At 50.3% G+C, this 20,386-nt stretch overlaps 1 long non-coding RNA gene across 1 annotated transcript in view; it reads left to right on the top strand.

Annotated features, from left to right (window-relative positions):
- The window catches only part of LOC132668966 (uncharacterized), a 35,769-nt gene extending 16,657 nt beyond the window's left edge, over positions 1-19,112 (top strand). The window contains exons 4-5 of the long non-coding RNA XR_013555921.2: positions 1,126-1,249; positions 18,940-19,112. This is a non-coding gene — a long non-coding RNA (uncharacterized LOC132668966). The remainder of the gene's footprint in view (positions 1-1,125; positions 1,250-18,939) is intronic.
- Positions 19,113-20,386: the final 1,274 nt, after the last annotated feature.

Raw genomic sequence — 20,386 nt, 5'->3', positions numbered from 1 at the left:
AATAGTTAACCATTCCTATCTAAAGAAATTAGAACTGAGAATATCTTCCATCTGTTAGGATTTTCTCAGAGCTTCCCAGGTATCTGCAGAGAAATGATACTCATGTTAAAAGTATTGTGCTCTGGGGCGCCTGGGTGGCTTGGTCGGTTGAGCGTCGGACTTCGGCTCAGGTCATGATCTCACGGTCGTGAGTTCGAGCCCCGCGTCGGGCTCTGTACTGACAGCTCAGAGCCTGGAGCCTGCTTCCGATTCTGTGTCTCCCTCTCTCTCTGACCCTCCCTTGCTCATGCTCTGTCTCTCTCTGTCTCAAAAATAAATAAACGTTAAAAAAAAAAAATTAAAAGTATTGTGCTCTACAGAGGAGAGTCAACAAAGGGTATCAACAATTTCCATTTTATTAATAATAACATATAACTTTGAAGATGATTATAGGCAGTTTTTTGAGGGGGGGGAAGAGACCACATTTTTAAAAAAAAACACACATTCTTTAGAAAAGGACCAGTGACATGATATTAGAAACAGATATGGCTAAGAAATTGATTAAAGTACATGAATGTATACCAAAATTATTATTATTTTTATGTTACTTTTAAAGCTCAAATAATAAATACTATGTTTTAAAATTTTTAATGTATAAAAATTTTTAATATGCTATTTTATTTTTTATTTTTTTAGTGTTTATTGATTTATTTTGAGAGCGAGCAAGAGTATGAGCAGGGGAGGGGCAGAGGGAGAGAGAGCGGGAAAGAGAGAATCCCAAGCAGGCTCCACACTGCCAGCACAGAGCCCATGCAGGGCTTGATCTCAAGAACTGCGAGATCATGATCTGAGCCAAAACCGAGATTTGGCCACTTAACTGACTGAGCCACCCAGGCGCCCCTTAATGTGTTATTTTCAAATAAACTGTTAATTTTAGAATAGCTTTTTATTTACAGAAAAATTGCAAAGATAGTACAGGGAACTTCCATGTACCTCCCCACCCAGCTTCCCCTCTTACTGACATCTTACCTTAGTATGGTACATTTGTTATTATTAATGAACCAATGCTGGTGCCTCTTATTAACTGAAGTCCCTACTTGATTCAGTTTTCCTTTGTTTTTACCTACCACCTTTTTTCTTGTCCAGGATCTCATCCAGGATGTCACACTGCGTTTGGTTGTCAAGTCTCCTTAGGCTCCTCTTGGGGGTGACCATCTTCAGACTCTTCTTGTTTTGGATGACCTTGACAGTTTTGAGTAGCACTGGTCAGGTACACTGCTCTCCTGGACTTTGTCTGCTGTTTTCCTCATGCCTAGAGCAGGGGTATGAGTTTTGGGGAGGAAGAACACAGAGATAAAGTGCCCTTCTCCTCATATTTACCAACATAACTTACACTCTTGAGGTTGGCCTTGATCGCATAGCGGAGGTAGTGTCTGTCTCCATAATAAGCTATTCTCTCCACTTCCCATACTGTGCTCTTTGGAAGGAAGTCACTGTGCACAACCCACACTTAAGGCTTGGGGTCTTATGTTCTTGTTCCTTGAGTGGTGAGCATGTGTGTGTGTGTGTGTGTGTGTGTGTGTGTATAAAATATTATTTGGGATTGTTTTGCACCAGGGTTTTGTCTTGTCTCTCTTATTTATTTATTCGATCATAAATTTATAGCACTATGGACTCATGGATATGTATTTTATACTTTGGGTTATAATCCGATAACTTTTAATTTTGTTGCTTAAATTGTCCTAGCTCTGCCTATTTGGAGCTCTTGCGGTTGGCTCCTGTGTCTTTTTGACATAACCCTCACTGTGAGGTTTTTGTGGGAGTATTTTTGTGGGAGTATTTGGATTGTGCATTTTAGGCAATTTGGCAATTATATTTCATATATTGATTTTTTTTTAAGTTTTATTTATTTTTGAGAGAGAGAGAGACAGGACGTAAGTGGGGGAGGGACAGAGAGAAAGGGAGACACGAATCTGAAGCAGCAGGCTCCAGGCTCGGAGCTGTCAGCACAGAGCCCGATGTGGGGCTCGAACCCATGAGCTGTGAGATCATGACCTGAGCCGAAGTTGGACACTTAACTGACTGAGCCACCCAGGCACCCCATTTCTTTGTGTTTAAGGAAGGGAAAGTAGGTATAAAAATCTCTAGCCTGAGATTTAGTCCATATCCTTGAAAGATGGCTGGAGACCACTCCCTCAGGCTAGTTCCCTCTCCAAGGCTTTGGGCCCATGGCCTGAAGGGGATGAAGCCTGTCAGCAAGAGATCTGGGGCTAACCTGACAAGAGGCACAGCCCCAGACCTGGGCCACTTTCCCGCCCCCGTCCCCAGGACATGGGGACATTTGGAGGAGAATTTCCAGGAGAGGCAGGCCTAAGCGAAGGAATGGGGCCCCAGGCATGCTCTTCCCAGAAACAAGGCAATGTGGATTACCTTTAGGGCTGCACTCAGACCCTAGCTCCCATGGTCACTTGCTTCAGGACCTTGGGCAAGTCACTTAATCTTTCTGAGCTTTGGATTCCTTCGCTCAGAAATGCCTCCCTTGTGCGTTCGGCACAGGGTTGAGGGGTATAATGTGTGTGAAGGGTTTAGCATGCTGACATGGAAGGTAGGCAGCACATAAATGAGAGCTTGCTGCTACTGTGTTTTGTAATCACTAATAAGGTGCCAAGGGGCACCTCAGTTTTGAAAATAAACGGCGCAGTTATGAAGGCAGATGGATTTGCAGTTTGTAAAACCCCCAAGCCCAGCCAAACCAGGATGGGGTCAGGGTGGTGCCCAGAAATGTGATCAAATGGCTCTGTCTGAATACAGATGATGAACCTGCCCTACATTTGCTGGGGGAGCTCATCAAAGAGCAGTTGAACAGAGTGATTGCTGAGAGTGGACCAGGGCCGTCTTCCCCACCCAGGCCTCCGTGTCTTCAGCAGGGGCCCTAGGCATGCCAGCACCACCCACCCCATCATGGGATCCCCAGCCCTCCCCTCTACCCTGGTCCCAGCTGGGAGGGAAGAGGTGACCTCACTGCAAAGAGAGGCTTTGAGGGGACAGTGGCAGATTTCAGCTGCACGCTTGGCTGTGCTGGAAGGCTGTGAGCCAGGAGGAGCCTTAGTTCCCAAGTGCCCAGCCCTGCAGGTTCTGTACACCCTCCCCCCGCCACCCATACACATGTGCTTCTGGGCACGTGCATTCACACACCCTTATTCTCCCTGTATATGCTTCCACACCCTCACACTCACACATGTGGTAGGCAAAATAAAGGCCCAAACAGATACCCACATCCTAATTGCAGAATCTGTGAATATGTTACCTTACGTGGCAAAAGGGACTTTGCAGATGTGATTAAGGATTCTGACATAGGGAGAGTAGCCTGCCTTATCCACGTGGGCCAGTGTAACCGTAAGCATCCTTATAAAGGAAAGAGGGAGGCAGGAGAGAGAGATTCAATGTTGGCTTCGGAGATTGGAGATGAGGCCACAAGCTAAGGAGTGCAGGCAGCCTGTGGGAGCTGGAAAAGACAGGGAATCCTCTTTCCTTCTGACGTCCAGAAGGACACAGTCCTACGGACCTGTTTTGGACTTCTGACCTCCAGAATGATGAAATAATAAACTTGTTGTTGGTTTAAGCCATAGTGGCTTAAACTATTAACAGGTTTTTTTTTTTTTAATGTTTCTTTATTTATTTTGAGGGATGGGAGGGGCAGAGAGAGAAGGAGAGAGAGAATCCCAAGCAGGCTCCACACTGCGCAGAGCCCAACATGGGACTCGATCTCAGAAAACTGTGAGATCATGACCTGAGCCAAAATCAAGAGTCAGATACTTAACCGACTCAGCCACCCAGGAGCCCCAAACCATTAAAAGTTTTAATATACCTTTGTGTTTTTGGCATCGAGATCAAGAGACAGAATGTTGCCAGCCAGCACCCCTAAAACATCAGTCGTTCACGTATTACTTTCTTGGTTTTTGCTTCCTTCAGAAACCAGTAGAGGCCACCTTGGATTTTCCTTACACTTATTTATTTAACATTTTTCTTTAAATATTTATACCTGTACTTAATTGTATCTATTTGGAAAGAAAGTTTCTGTCCCTTTGTTGAAAGTTAAAAACTATTATCATGAGCCATTATTTATGGCCAGTATTCTGTTTGAAGGCAAGTATAAAGATAAGTGTTACTAAATTCCAGCTAGACCCTCCTACCTCCTAGAGGCTGCACACCTGAGGGTTTTTCTTTATTAAAAAGGGGGATTAGCAGGAGGATTTGGGACTCATTAAGGACTGACTTGCACCAGACCCAGGCTTTCACTTGTATCCAATCGTAAGGATTGAAAGATAAATGAAAAAGAACTTTAGATAATGCTATTTAATAGCAAGTTGGCCTCACTTTGCCCCCCACTGACACCCCACTGATGTCCCAGGCCACCAGCATGTACCCCACACCTCGTGAAAGAACCAGGTGGGGAGGTCACTTGTTTCTGCCTCCTCCCGGAATGGCCTGCAACTCGCTAGCTGTGGAAGCCCAGGTGGGTGACAACTTCTTCACCAGCAAAGGACAAAAATACTTGTTATTTGCCGTAGCCACGTTCTATAAAGCACGTGGGAGCATGGAATTAACAAATACTGAGCCATTCTCCTAGGGAAAATACAGGGTTTCCTGCCACCCGGTCAGTTTTCAGGTTGCATTTTCGTCAAGTGATCAATACATAACCTTGTTTTATGTTTCTGTGTAAACACCTTATTTAATAGAAATTATTGATTCACTGACAAAAGGAAGCTTAGCTAACACACCAGTTTTCTCTGTGAGGACACCACGGCCTTTTTGCACGTAGGACCACTAGACAGAACCTTAGCATTGCCTGTGGGGCCACCTGAAACAGTGAAATCACCAAAGAATAAAAGCACAAAAATGTGAAGAGCAGGGCACTAAGTAGACCACAGGCCAGTTGTTTGCAGCTCGAGCTGAGACAAGAAAGGCAGAGCGTCACTTTGTGGGACGTCGTCTGGGAACGTGTGAATAGGGCCACTCGAGTGTTTTGCCACTCTGCACATGTTTGCAAACGACCCTGGAAGCAGAAGAAGTATTGAATGGGAGTTAAATACATTTTATTGAGTCGGCAAATTCATAAATGTGGCGTCAGTGAACAATTGGGACCGACCTCCTGAAGGGGGGACCGACGCTCTGGGTTGTCGCAGGGGTTCACAAAGTAAGGGAGGGAAGCCCCACTATGAGGCTTGCCCCATAGTAGGTCCTCAGTCCGCGGTGGTCATCATTGCTGCCGTTCGGCTACGTGCTGGCTCTGTGACAGACTCGGGGGCAGTGAGGTGCTTTCAAAATGGGGTGCTGTGAGGCTGAGTGACAGGGTATATGCGGAGGGGCACAGCATCAAGCTGGTGCTCAGAGCCTTTGTTGAATCTGAGTTGAATTTCCTGTAGCACCTTTAGTTCAGTTCTGAGGAGCCCGCAGATATCCCCGCTCCTGTGCCAAGGGTGGTGGAGTATATGCGGGGAAAGTGGGGCAGGCTGGACCCTGAGAGTGAGGACATCTCTCCCCTCACCCTGTGCCAGCCTTGGCACCTACCTCAGAGGATTCTCTGGAGAGGCCGTTTGGGCCCTGGTGCTGGAGGAAAGCTGGGCACAAGCATGGGATTTCATGTTTAGGGTAGGAGGGAGCACTAGAGGTTTGTGGAGCAGGGCCATGTTCAGGATGGAGTGGGCGTTCAGAAGGCAGCTCTGGCGTTGGGGCGTCTAGCAACAAGGCTGAGGGGAGCCTGCCGGCTGGGTGGCAAAGGCCAAGGGGCGGTAGCTGCCGCCATGTCCCGGGTCTTTTGGAGGCCCCTCCTCCTTCCCGTGCGGTGGCTTCGGTTTACCCCAAGATCCCTGACACGGGAGCAGTGAGCGCTGTGGGCGCTGCTTCTCCCTCTGGGCCTTCATCTGCCAAAGCTGTCAAGCATGCAGGGCTCCCCAGTGCCAAACAACCATTCCTCCACTAACGAAATTTTTCATCAAGAAAAATGGTCACTTGGGGAGCCTGGGTGGTGCAGTCAGTTAAGCATCTGACTCTAGATTTCAGCTCAGGTCACGAGCTCACAGTTTGTGAGTTCGAACATCCACAGTCAGTGTAGAGCCTGCTTGGGATTCTCTCTCTCCGCTCCTCCCCCACTCTCACACTCTCTCTCTCAAAGTAAATAAATAAACTTAAAAAGAAGAAAGTAAGATGGCCACCAAAGAGCGGAAGCTGGGTAAAGTTTCACCAGCACTGCATGGGAGATGAAGCGTGAGGAAGTGTGACATTGCCTCCCTCTCCGGTCTCCCACGGGGGCAGTGCACTGACCCACACACGTGCACGTGTGTGTAACACCCCTGGGGACACACACAGGCGCGTGTGCACACCTATATCAACACTGTCACCGTAGTGTGTAACACACACAAGAATGCCATGTGCCACAGCCATGGCACAGTATAACCCAGGGCTTAGTAGTCAGGGGCTGCTTGAATCCAAACTGAAACTTACTAGGCAAGTTACTTCACCTTCCCATGCCTCAGTTTTCTCATCTGTAAAATGGGGGATGCTAATTAATAGAACCTCCCTCAGCTGTCTGTTTTGAAGGCTTAATGAGATGACCCATGTATAGTGCTCGGCGTGGGGCCTGGCACACGATAAACGCTCCATCGGTGTTAGCTACGTGAAAACTAATAAAGGAAAACTCACTAAAATGAAGTTCGGGGGTTGGGCACAGGGAGCTCTTAAGTCCTACCACACATTGCCAATTGAAAATCCTACAGGAAGACAGGGACCATGCAGGTGGATACTACCTTACTGCCCCAGCAGGACGGAGAAAGACTTTCCTGGGGCACCTGGGTGGCTCAGTCAGTTAAGCCTCTGACTTCAGCTCTCAGGTCATGATCTCACGATTCGTGAGTTCGAGCCCCATGCTGGGTGGGCTCTGTGCTGACAGCTCAGAGCCTGGAGCCTGTTTCTGTGTCTCCCCTCTCTTTCTGCCTCTCCCCTGCTCATGCTCTGTCTCTCTCTGTCTCTCAAAAATAAATAAACATTAAAAAAAAAAAAAAAAAGGCTTTCCTCCTACCCCATAGCCCAGCCAGTGAGAGACAGTGACAACTCAGCCAATGAAAAGCCACAATACTTCCAACTCCCAGTTTACTCCAAGGGACATTTTGTTTATAACAGCATTTCCAGTGTCCCCCCTTTCCTCTATAAGAGCACTCCTTCTCTTTGTTCTGTGGACTTGCCTATGATTTTGCTGCAGCCAGCCTGTCCAGATTGCAGGTCTCTGCTGTTCCCAAACAAACCCATCTTTTTCTGGTAAAATAACTGGCAGTTTGATCTTTTAAGGCTAAAGGCCATTATCATGTCTTGTTAGTGGTGGAAAGGACACACACCATATAGACCAGTCCAAAGGCATCCTCCTTCTCAAAGTCCTTAACTTCTGACTCCTCCCCTTTCATAACCTCTGTGTGGGGAAGGGCTTAAGGTGAGAGCCTCAAGCTTATCCAAGAAGCTTTTGATCGCTTTATTTTTTAAAGTTTATTTATTTATTTTGAGAGAGACAAAGACAGCATGAGTAGGGGAGGGGCAGAGACGAAAGAGAGAGACTCCCAAGCGGGTTCCATGCTGCCAGCGCAGAGCCTGGCACGGGGCTCGATCCCATGAACTGCGAGAGCATGACCTGAGCCTAAACCAAGAGTCAGACACTGAACGGGCTGAGCCACTCAGGCGCCCTGACCACTTACTTTAAAATCGTGCACAGCGGACCGTTTGTTTCTCACACTCGGTAATGTTATAGTTAACATTTTAGGGGCTAAGCAGAAACTTTCATGAGACAATTCTAATGGAGAGGAGAAAGAAGCAGGGATGAGAGAGGAAGGGGAAGTGTGGAGGGTGACCTGTTTCTGGTTTCAGCCCTTCCTGAGGCCAGCTGTATCTCCTTGGGCCCCTCCTAAAGCACATTCATGGCCTTCCAGAAATTTCCCCTTTTTGATTAAATAAATTTGGCTGGACTCTGTTACTTGCAGTCAAAACTAGTCCAGAGCCAGGTGAATGAGCTGCGGCCCCTCCCTTCCTAGAGCTCAGCCCAGTGCAGGGACAGGCAGGCAAACAGGCCACGATGGTCCCCTCTGGGAAGTGCCCAGGTGGGAGAGGGACACAGAGCCAAGGTCGGGTGGAGGGAAAGGTGTTTCTCCAAGGAAATAACCTCCGAGGTGAGGCGTGGAGGAGAAGCTGACAGCCCCAGCGGGGGATCATCAGACACCTCAAAGAGAGCCTGGCGTATTTGATCTGTCGGCATCTGTGTTTGTACCTTTATACCTATCACAAACGTTAGCAATCCCTGCTGCTGGCAGAGCTTCACAGCATTTCCCCTCTCGTGGTTGTGGTGGGGACTACTGTATTGCTTCCCCGTTCCCAAGGACAGAGACCAAGTCTCAGATGGCCCTACCTTTTCTGGCCAGCAGACCCAGGAAATACTCAGAACCTAGAGCCCAGGATGAGGTGGTGGTAGAATAGCCCTCGAGGGAAGAGAAGGAGGAAGCCCCTGTGTGCGGCATTGAGGACCAAGGAAACCAGGTTCTGGAGGCAGTGGGAAGGCTTCTTGAGTTGGGGGTGCTGACAGGAGGGTTGGGGGTTGGCAGAAGGGAACCGCCAGCCAGTGCCGGGCATAGGGCAGAGCTGGGACTGCAGGGCACGTGAGGGAGAGGCTTGGGCAGAGCCTCATGGGGCGCTGAGAGCCTCCGATCCACTACACTCCCTGGAGGTGCAAGGAAGGCACTGGGTACCCAGGGAGGGGGGCGGGGGGGTGGGGGCTTTGATAGCCCACTGCATTTACCTAGTGACACACTCCAGGTCCCTGCACCTGACCTGAATTTAAAAATATTTACATCTTGGGGCGCCTGGGTGAGCGTCTGATTCCAGCTCAGGTCACAATCTCATGGTTTGTGGGTTCAGGCCCCGTGTCAAGGCTCTGTACTGACAGCTCAGAGCCTGGAGCCTGCTTCAGATTCTGTGTCTCTCTCTCTCTCTCTCTCTCTCTCTCTCTAAAAAAATTAAGTAAACATGAAAAAACATATTCACATCTACATCTTAGAGAGGGGAGACCAGGAGGGAGAAAGTGAGTGCCAGGCACCGTACCAGGTGCACAGGCCCATCTCATTTCATTCTTTCAACCATCCTGTGAGGCAAGTGTTCTTATTCTCATTTCTCAGATGGAGTCAAAACTCAGATAGACGACGCCACATGCCCAAGGTCACACAGGTAGCAAGTGGCCACAGAGCCACCATGTTATGATAGAACCACTCCAGCCCAGCCTTCGTCTTGCCAGCAGACCTACTGTCTGAAACTCGGCCTGTGCTGCAGCAGGGAGCCGTGTGCCTGCAGGCAGCCCGCGGAGAGGTCGGGGAGCCTGTCAAATACAGCTCAACGTCCTGGCAGCAGCCCCATAGTAGGGGTGTCCTCGCTCTCGCCCGCCTTCCTTCCTAGCCCTCTCAGCACTTAGTCACTCTTGGTTTACACATACTTCTGACAAATGGCAGGGAGGGAAGAGCACTGGTCCTTCAGAAGTCATTAGCATCTCTGTGTCTCTTCCCTTATCTGGAAAACTGAGATGAAAAGAAGTGCTTCAGGACTGAGGGTTCCCTTCAGGTCAGAGAATCTTAAAGTCACGGCCTCCTTATAGAATGCTATGACATTCTGTCATGCTTAATTCCACGGTACAAGAGCATGTTTCTGGAAGAAAATATAGCTACGGATCGTGCCTGTAGGGTAGTGTATCTTTTTATAAAAACTGTAGGTAGACCTTAAAATCAAGAAAATGCCTCTGGTTGCATTTCTTTTTTCCTCTGAAAGTTGGGAAAGTCTTACTATTGGATGTTTCAGGTAGGGCGCCCGGGTCTAGCGCATCCCCAGGAGCCAGTTTGAGAAGCCCTGGGCCGGAGATGGGAGACCGGCCCCTGCCTGGCCATCATCTTGCCGTGTGACTTCGGACAGGTCACTCACCTGTTCTGGGCTTCTGTTCTCCCTGGACGCAGAGAAGGCGTGAGGACCAGAGATCATCTGAGGTGCTTTTTAGTGCCAGTCTTCAAGATGGACTTGATTCCTACATGTCAGTGTCATTTTCAGGATCCTCATGGGCCATGCTCAGATGCAAGGTCATCCTCCCCTCTGGTTACCAATCTGTGCCTCTCCTCCCACCCCATGGGAAACCATACATGGGAGCTCTTTGGGCCAAGGAAAGGCTGCTCCTTCCCCTCACCTGAGATCCCATCTCCCCAGCCTAGAGTCTTAAGCCCCTGAACAACTGTCTGGCGGGGATCAGGCTATTAAAGTAATTTACATAGTAATTAACAAGGTTCCATTAGCTGATTCCTGGGGCCAGAACACTCTGCCTCCATTTCCCTTTAGGGGTCCGCATCCCGGGCTGGGACTGGGGTTTGGCTGGTGGAGCAGCGAGGGGAGGAATTTTCCGTGCCCACGTGTTCCAGCTCCACACCCAGGGACGAGAAACAATGCCTGCGTGAGGGCCCCAGCTGGCTGGGTAATGAGGTCTGGGGCAAAGAGGCGCCTGGCGAGCATGCAGGGGCCTGAAGCCCCAAGAAAAAAAGGCAACCATGAGTCTTGCAGCCATGTGTCTGTTCTGTAGCCCAGGGCCTAGTGCCTCCAAGAGTGCCTGTTTCAAAATGACACAAGATTTCTCATGTCCTTCTGGGCCCCCTGACAACAAATTTTATGCTGACCGTAAGGTACAGAGCTACCCTGGTTATCAGCGTTGAGCCTCTCAGCATCCCTGTGAGGGAGACATTAACTTCTCCATCATGGGGGTGAGGAAATTGAGGCCTAGAGAGGTGAAGTGACTGGCCCAGGGTCACACAGCCTGCAAGTTGCAGAGTGGGACTAGAACCTAGGTCCTTGGACACAACCCAGCTCTTCTTACTTGGCCAGTGGCTTTGAAACAGCTCTATGGAGTCCCAGGGGATTCTCGAGTGGTTTGTCTCCAGGATAAGGGGTTGTCAAGAGGACTCTACCCCCACCTCCCCTTCCCTTTTAACCAGAGCAGTTATTGGACTTCTGGGGAGGATTTTGTTTGAACTCCATAGCTAGAAAAGCTTTTAAAACCACTGCACTTCTACAAAACTGTCCCTAGAAGGGACCTGTCACAGGGCCACCTCTTTGCTGGTCTCTAGCTATGAAGGGAAGCCTCTGGATCTATGCAGTGGTGGCAGAATTGATCGTCTGAGGCTCCAGTCTGCGGTGCCAAATCCCTGGCCTTTGGTCTCCCCATCGGGTTCCCTGTAGTGAGGAAATGGGGTCTCAACAAGCTTTGAGTAATTTTCCTACTCTTATTCACTCAGGTAACATTTATAGAGCTGTAAGAGCCAGCACCTGAGGATAAAAAGAAAACGAGCATGAGTCCTGCTCTCAGAGACCTTTGGGAAGAGGTAACACAGACTCACCAACAGTGGTTCCCCAGAGAGGACACTGGGTACGGTGCTGGAGGGTGTCCCAGACCCCATGGAAGGGCAGGAGGAGCAGGGGACGCCTGATGACCAGAAGAGGGCAGATGTTGGAGAAGGCTGCATAGACTTGGAGATGTCCGAACTGCTTTGAAGGAGGGGTTGGCTGGTGTGGAGGGAGGGAAGCGCGTTCTGGCTGAAGGGAATGGCAGGCCCAGGGTCGGGGAGAGCACAGGGGTGAGGGCACCAATGCAGGGCTTCTCCCAGGCCATAAATCCCCTGTTGACCCCCTACCCACAGCCTAAGCAGCCCCTCAGGGTTGCCCCTTAGGGCAGCCTAAGCAGCCCCTCAGCCTCCTGGCTGGAGGCTGCTTGCTTCTTTTTTAATTTTTTTTTTTAAACATTTATTTATTTTTGGGAGACAGAGAGAGAGAGAGCGCAAGCGGGGGAGGAGTAGAGAGAGAAATGGAGACCTAGAATCCACAGCAGGCTCCAGGCTCCAAGGTGGGGGCTCAGCACAGAGCCTGATGCAGGGCTGGAACCCACAAACGGTGAGATCATGACCCGAGCCGAAACCAAGAGTCGGACACTTAACCGACAGAGCCAGAAGGGATGTGGGAGGTGGAAGGACAGGAGAGAACACAGGGTGCTTGATGGGTGGAGTACCCCTGTGGGCAGCTGGGGCCCCTGCCACTAGGAAGCCCCGGGAGGGAGGCTGCTGTGAACATGCCCTTCAGAGTAGTCCTGTTCAAGGAGACAGGAAGGCCTGTCTTCATCCCCCAACTCCCATCAGTCTTTTGTTGATGGCTGCTCCTGGGGACATGAACCCCCCCATTTTTAGCCTGCCCCACCTTGGACGCAGCATCGTCCTGCAGCCAGAGAAGGTCTTCAGGCAGAGGATGGCGGCTTGCAGTAAGAAGCCACCGGCATGAGGGCAACGGTGTGTCACGAACAGTACCTCCAAAGGGAGGCTGGACACGCACGGGTGGTGTCCTCTTCAGAAATCAAGAGCCAAAGGGACTGAAGCGGCTCCCTGCGTCACACAGCACGTTAGCAACAGCCTGAACTGTGAGGCCGGGCCTCACGGCTTGTCACCCAGCACTCCGCCATCACATCCCTCCTGTCCCTCACCTCCATGTTGTCACATCTCCGAAGCATCTTCACCCCTCCTCCCACACATGGTGTAATAAGAAAACTTGGGTAGCAGATATAAATGTATCTTGAAAACACACACACACACACACACACACACACACTGGTCCTAATCTATAAGATTTTGAGCCCTTCACTGAAAAGGCCTTGTCATCTCCATCTTTGCAGCCCAGTCCTTGACCCAGTGCCCGGCACTTAGTAGGCCCTCAATACACAAAGGACGAACTGACGTTTTGGCCATCTGCTGTGTGGCGTGGGGCAATTCCAGTGCCTCTTTGGCTCTCGGTTTCCTTGTTTGAGAAGCGGGCATACGGTGCCCGCTCTGCTTCCTCGGGTCGTTGTGTTGGATGTTCAGCAGGATTCCTGGCACCTAGTAGGTCCTCCACAAATGTTTACACTGATGAAGAACGTTTGGGAAACTGCACGAGTCTCTACCCCACAGGGCAGGGGCAGTCACGGTGGTGAGCCGGCAAGAATGCGTTGGGAGTCAAAGGATCCGCGCAGACCCTTTGGTCTGTGGTCGGTTGCCTCTCACCTCCTCCCTCCTGCACATTCCCCCGTCCCCTGAAGCTCATGACTCAGGTTTTCCGCTTCCTGCCTCCTGCGAGTTCACTGCTCCCTGCCAGCCAAGCTGTTTTGCAGACCCAAGTTGGTAATGACAGATTCCTCTCTCCTGGCCCTCCACTGGCGAAACCGCGGAAAGTATTTGAAACACGCAGCCCGGGAATGTGCAAGCTTCCCTTCCCTGGGCTTGGCAGGGGCCAGCGATTTCTCAGCCAGCACTTTTGACTAAGACTTCTGTGGCTCGGGTTTCCCCTGAGCTTGTCGGCTCAGTTTTTCAGCAGTGTTTATACCTTTCTTTTTTCCTTCAAAAAATTAACCCCTCAAGTCGGTTCTGAATCCTACAATCCCTGGAAGCATGGCTTTCTGTCTGTTATAGGTGTTTGGATGCACCTGAGGAGAGCTGGCCTGGGTCTGGGAGGTGGAGGGAGGGGATCTGCCCATCAGAGCTCCTTGGGCCCGGGTGGCCTAAATCAGAGGATTCTCTGCTGAGAGAGAGACTCAGAGGTCTTCCTGATCTTCTGCCTCCAGGAAGATCTGGTTAACTGATTCCAGACCTTGACAACTTTGATTTTACAACATCCTCCCGTGGAGAGGAAGGGAGGGAGAGAGGATGGAAAGACCCTGGACTCTGGACCTAGGTACACGTAGATGTCAGTTGCACATCTGCTCCTGGCAGTAACAATGCCCCCTTCCAGGTTATCATGAAGTTTAAGTGCAGCACGTGAAAGCACCTAGGACAATTTCTGTGCACTGTTAGCACATAATAATTTCCTCTCTTCCCTATTTCTTCTTCTTTTTTTAAATTTTTTAATGTTTATTTTTGAGAGAGAGAGAGAGAGAGAAAGAGCAGAGGAGGGGCAGAGAGAGAGAGACAGAGGATCCAAAGCAGGCTCTGTGCTGACAGAAGAGAGCTGGATGCGGGGCTGGAATTCGCAAACCAAGAGATCCTGAGCCAAAGTCGGACGCTTAACCCACTGAGCCACCCAGGCACCCTCGTCTCTATTTCTGATTCACCGATTTTCTATCACATCACAAAGCTGTTTGGTGAATGAATGAATGAAGGCCTTGATACATCTAAACATTTGGTCTTGGTGATCCTTTCTCCTCCCGGGTCAGTGGTTCAAAGCCATGGGATAAGTTATTTCCTGAGCATCCACTGCAAAAAGCAGAGCTAGGCCTCAGGGAGACACTCTTGATGCCCGGCCCCAGCCCCTACTGGAAAGGATTTTCTGGTCTAGTGGGGGAGCAGGTGGCACAGGGTAAGTGACGGGACAGATGAAATACTGTCCGCTGGGGGAATGTTCAGAATGATTTTACTCACTTGCTTGTACGCATTCCCTCATTCCCATAATAAGCATTTACGGGCTGGCCACCCCTCAGCCCTGGTGGTTCTGGAGGCTTCTAGAGCAAGCCCTTTCCATGTCACATGGATGCTGCTATTTGCCATGAAGTGATGCTGGAAAGTGCCTGGGAAACGGAAGGACATGCTGTTCCTTCTGCCTGGAACCCCCTTCCCACCTCACCCACCTGGAGAATGCAGGACCCAGCCCAGGGAAGGTGGGCAGCCCTTCTCCAAGGTGCCCTCCCTGACCCCCTGAGGCATAGCTAGATTCTCCTTCTCTGAGCCCCCCAGCACATTCGTCATTACCCGGTACTGCCCCTGCTGTGCTGCCTTGTGGTGGGTTGTTTCCAAGTCTGTCTTTGAGGAAAATGGAGAGCCTGGGTCAGGCTACCTAAAAGCAGAGCCTGAGACGGAGATTTTGATGCATGTAGTTTATCAGGGGCAAGGGGCATGTTCTTGGGAGAAGTGGGTAAGGGAAGCAGGATGGGGCAGCAAGGATGTGGTCTTGGCCGGAGTCTGGCCTCAGCCTGACCCGTCCTGGTGGGAGCCGCACCTCAGAGCATGACCCCTGACAAAGGGGTCAGTCAAGGGGGCCAGCCTCTGTACCCCCAGAGTCACCTAGTCTGACATCAGAGGAGCAGGGAGGGATAACCCCCCAGGTGAGGTGGCTCCTCTTTGGCCAAAGACAGTTCTCTGAGGAAGAGGGTGGCTGTGAGCGGTGGCTGTCAACACTGCCAGGACGGGTGCCTCAGCCGTGTGAATAAGGGAGCTGGGTAGGGCACCCACAACATCACGGGGGGGGGGGGGGAGGGGCAAGGGAGGATCAGGAAAGAGCGTCAAGATCTCCGCCAGATCTTTTCCGAGACAGCTTACAGGTTCTGTGTATTTGTCCCTCCTCTTTTTTTTCTTTAAAAAAAAATTTTTTTTAATGTTTATTCATTTTCGAAAGGCAGAGACAAAGCACAAGCAGGGGTGGGGCAGAGACAGTGGAGGACACAGAATGTGAAGCAGGCCCAAGGCTCTGAGCTGTCAGGACAGAGCCCCATGCAGGGCTTGAACCCACGAACTGTAAGATCATGACCTGATCCGAAGTCGGATGCTCAATCAAGTGAGCCATCCAGGTGCCCCTCATCTCTCTTTCTTTTGCTAAAAGTCCTCACAGGCCGAACAGAGGAGTTCAGCAGAAGCTGCACGCGGGGCAGTGTCCTTGAGGGCCTTGGGGAGGGGCAGCAAGGAGAGGGAGACCCAGCTCTTCACCACTCACTGAGTAGTAGCCTGTCTTCCTTTATGCCCCGAAGGCCTGACCTTCTCTGCTTTAGCCAGGCCGGGGAGCCCTTCTGTCCTCTGAGCACCCTCCACACTTGACCACAGACCAAGCGGGCTGGGACGACTTGTTTTGCCTCGCTGAGCCCACGGTGAATTCTTATAAACAAGGGCTTCATCTTATTTTGATTTTCCAAGTGCCTCTCAGTGCCTTGCCCTTTAATAGGTGTCCACTAAACTGAGCAAATCAAATAATGGATTCCTTAATTTTTTCTGAGAGGTGGGAGGAAGGACCAATACCCGCTCTGATGTCACCAATTGCCAAGGGTGTACTCATGTTCAGGTTGGGCCTGGGCAGTCTTCCCATCCCGGCGCCCCAGCCCCAGCCAGCCCTGAACCTCCTGCTCGGCCCTCCGCGCATCCTGTGTGGCAGCCTCGGGCGAGGGTGGGCAGCGGGACACAGCAAGGACAGAGAGCCCCCGCTGGCCTGGTGCACTAGCTCCTCGGCCTTAATTTATGTGAAATGTGACTCCATCACTCAAAGCCTGTGCCTGGCCTTGGTCGGTGCAGGTAATGATGATATAGGCTCATTTATGCAAGATTATCCTTTTATCACATTTCCAGACTCATTTATGAGGCTCATGTTTCCCCCCGAGGGCGTCATCAAGCAAGTTAAGTTGTACTATTTCCCTCCCGCGGAGAACTGGCGGGAGCCTCCCCCGTTGACGGATGAGGCCCGCTGCCTTTGCCAAATAGGGTCGGCGTGATGGATCTTTTACTTGTGAATATTATAGCTGGAAATTAGCATGTTTATTGAGGTAGAATGTGTTTGTTTACATTCCACTACCCATGGCATTACCTCTTATGACCTGACTTATTTAGTTGAGGATAAGCACAAATGATCCGCGTTTTGGCACCCACGAAAAATTAATGAACTTCCAGATATAGAATCCAGCCTTAAGTAAACACACCAGTGAGGTGGGTGGGGGCAGAGGGGCCGGGAAGGGCTCTGGGGGGTTGCGTGGTAGGCGAGGTGGACGCCCTGGTACTCTGAGCCCGTCTGGAAGGGGCAGCAGGTTGGGAGGCAGAGGAAGGGCAGAGGGCGGTGGATGAGGTGTCCGTGCAGAGCATGCGGCCAGCACCCAGCCTATCAACTTTCCCTGACTTTCTGACAAGTGGGAGTCGGTAGAGGGGATGGAGAGAGACACGAGGAGAGCCCACGGCTCTCCTCCACATTCTCCTTCCATTCCTCCTCGCCATGTCCTGGTGCGGATCTCCAGGCTCCTCTCATGGAGGAAATCTCATCTGTGAAATGGGGCCAGCCTCACTCGTAACCTGAGAAATAAGCAGACTCACGTCGGACGTGTCTCTGCATCACCGGTGGCCGCGGTGTCAGGCGTGGAAAAGGGTGTTCACTGGGGGCCAGACGGTGGACAAATAGGACGCTAGAGATTAGCGTTCGGAGAACTTTGAAAAGGCCCAGGTGGAAAATATTTTGAGTTTTGTGAGCCACACAACCTCTATGCAACTACTCAACTCTGCCACCGTAGTGCAAAAGCAGCTAGAGACAAGATGTAAACATATGAGTGTGTCTGTGGTCCAAGAAGACTTTATTTTTAAAATCAGGTGTGGCTGGATTTGGCCATAGCCTCTCACCTCTATGTGGCGAGGCTGTGGAATGTTTTAGACTCAGACAGCTGGGCTTAAATCCCAGCACGTCCACTCTTTAGCTGTGTGGCCTTAGACAAGTTACTTAACCTCTCTGAACTCCCCTTTTCTCTCTGCAAAATGGAGGATAGTGGCTTGTACTTTTTTGGTATTCCTCTCACCATGCCTACAGGGTTGGGCTCAGAGAAGGAGCTCAGGAAATCTTGTGGATTGGCTTAAAAAATGTCTCTGATGATAATGACAGGTTCTGATGAGTACTACACTTTTTGATTTACAGTGCATCTCTCCCACATTTCGTTTTTACATCCTGTCCCCTACAGAATGGTATGGTATTATTCTGCCCACTTTATTTGGTGTTTTTTTTTTTTTAAACGTTTATGTATTTGTTTTTGAGAGACAGAGCATGAGCAGGGGGAGGGTCACAGAGAAGGAGAGAGAATCCCAAACAGGTTCTGCTCTGTCAGCACAGAGCCCAGTGTGGGCTTGATCCTGTGAACCATGAGATCATGACCTGAGCCGAAATCAAGAGTTGGACACTTAACTGACTGAGCTGCCCAGACGGCCCTATTCTGCTCACTTTATAAATGAGAAAACCAAGGTCCAGAAAGACTTAAGAGACTTTCCACAGGTCACTATCTTAGTGCATTTGGGCTGCTATAGCAAAATAGCCCAGGCTGTGTAGCTTAGAAACAACAGAAATTCATTTCTTACAGTGTTAGAGGCTGGGAAGTTCAAGCTCAAGGCACTGGTAGATTCGGTGTCTAGTGAGACCTGCTTCTCTGTACACGGCCGTCCTTTCACCGTAACCTCATGGGGCAGAGGCTGCAGGGAGCTCCCTTGGGCCTCTTTGATGAGGGCACTAATCCCATTCGTGAGGGCCCCACCCTCATGACCTCTCATCTCCTAAAGTCTCCACCTCCTAATCCCAACAGACTGGGCATTAGGTTTCAACATAGGAATTTTGGGGGGCACATTCAGTCTCTGGCGGTCACACAACCAGTAAGGGACAGAACAGGGATGAAAATCAGTTATTTCAGCAGTGAATCCTTGCATTTTCCAGTACACCAGAGCTGCAAGCTGTCCCAAGCTGTCTTACCCCTGCCATGGCAGTGAGCAAATGGGCTGGCCGTATAGGTGCTTGGAAAATAGGTAGATTGGGTACATGATCTCTCTGTGGGAAGAGGTTGCTTCTTACCTCCTCAAGTTTTGAGACTTATAGCCTAGGAATATGGGGATCTCGGCTGTGTAGTGAAGATCCTAAAGTGGGTGAGCAGATTGGGGCTGGAGCCGGGGTGGGGGTGAGGTAACATTGCTGCAGGCTGAGGGATCCCCCTGGTGCAGAAAGAGGACAGAAAGTTGTGACCAGCTCAGAGATCAAGCTTTACTCTTCTGATAGAGCAGGACACCCTGTATCCGTAAGGGATAGCATTCAGCAGCAAGTAATCGAGACCCAAAAAGGCTCAGGCTTAACAGAAACAAAAACAAAACACAAAAGGGCAGGTCAATTTTTCTCTCTCAGGTGCTGTGAAATCCAGGGTGGTCATGGCTGGGGCAACAACTCCAAGATGTCATCAGAGTCTCTGGCATCTTCTATCTCTCTGCTTGGCCAAGTGGCTCTGCAAGTAGCTTCCACCCTCAAGGTTACCTCTTGGTCATAAGATAGCTACTGGAGCTCCAACCATCAGGATCACATTCCAGGTGGGAGAAAGAAGGAAGGAGGGGAGGGTGGGAGGGGTGCTTGCCAGCTGAGTCAGCCCCTTTTAAAGGAGACTTCTTGGGAACCCCACCCTAGAAGGGAACATCTTTGACTTTCACTTCGTTGACCAGAATTCATGGGGCTGGCCCTATCTATAAGGGAGGTTGGGAACTATGGATGTTGTAGCTGGGCATTGCTGCCCCAGTCAGGGCTTTGCTAGTAAGGAAGAAGGGGAGAATGGATATAGCGTGGGCAAACCTCAGCCTCTGCCTCCTTCCCTTAATTGGCCAGAAAAGTAAACTGAGGCCCTGGAAAGGAAGCAACTTGCCCAATATTGCACAGTTAGGGGCGTACCTGAGACCAGACGGCAAGGTTTCTGACTCCAAGGCAGATGCTTCTTCTCCTGTCCATACTGCTTCACTCCGTAACCACACTCCCGGCCCCAAATAACAGTATTATTATTTATTAAGCATTAACCATGTGCCAGGTACTATGCTAAAATAAAGGCTTTCCAAGCTTGTTCCCCTGAACCTGGTACCAACCGTCTGAGGCAGGCAGTACTATTATTCTCATTTTATAGGGGAAGAAGCCAAGAGTCAAGTGAGTGAGGTGACTGCTCCAGGTCACAGAACCCCTAAGTACGGAATGGGCTTGAAACCCAGGCTCCTGACCCAGGCTGTGCGCAATCTAGTGCCTGGGGTTAAAATGATCCAGGGACGTCCCCGGTGGGCTTCTGAGCGGAGGCGCGTCTCTCAGTGAACTTGTACCCTCGGGAACGCCTTCAGACCGCCCCCACAGTCAGGCAGCACACGTTCCACAGACCAAGGGGGCTCCCTGCTCCCCACCTACCTGGCCAGCCTCCCTTTCTGCTGCTTCTCATTCCAGCCAATTACTCCTAATGGAGTGATATGAAATGTAACTAACTTGGGGAAATATCTGTATACTTTAATTAAATCAGTTCGCAATTAGCCATCTGAGTAATGAGGCTAAGGTGTTTTATCTCCCTGTGAGCCAGCGGGCCAGGGGAGCCAAAGGCAGAGGGATTTTGTGCGAATGGCATGGTCCTAGTGACAGACTCCTCAGGGGTATAGAGGCAGGTGCTGGAAACCCCAGGAGAGAATTTGGCCCAAATTTACTATGATTAAATAAATACAGCACCTCAGAGAAGCGCTACTAGGAGCTATTTGTAGGACTAAATTTTTAATGGCTGCAGCCTGTTTTTCTTATTAAAGAAATACCAGGGCCTTTAATCCAAACACCTCGTGGCAAA

Source organism: Panthera onca, chromosome B3, assembly GCF_046562875.1.
Source record: "Panthera onca isolate mPanOnc1 chromosome B3, mPanOnc1 haplotype 2, whole genome shotgun sequence".
Classification (NCBI taxonomy): domain Eukaryota; kingdom Metazoa; phylum Chordata; class Mammalia; order Carnivora; family Felidae; genus Panthera; species Panthera onca.
Note: the sequence above shows the minus strand (reverse complement) of the source record. Positions and strands in the feature narration are given on the sequence as shown.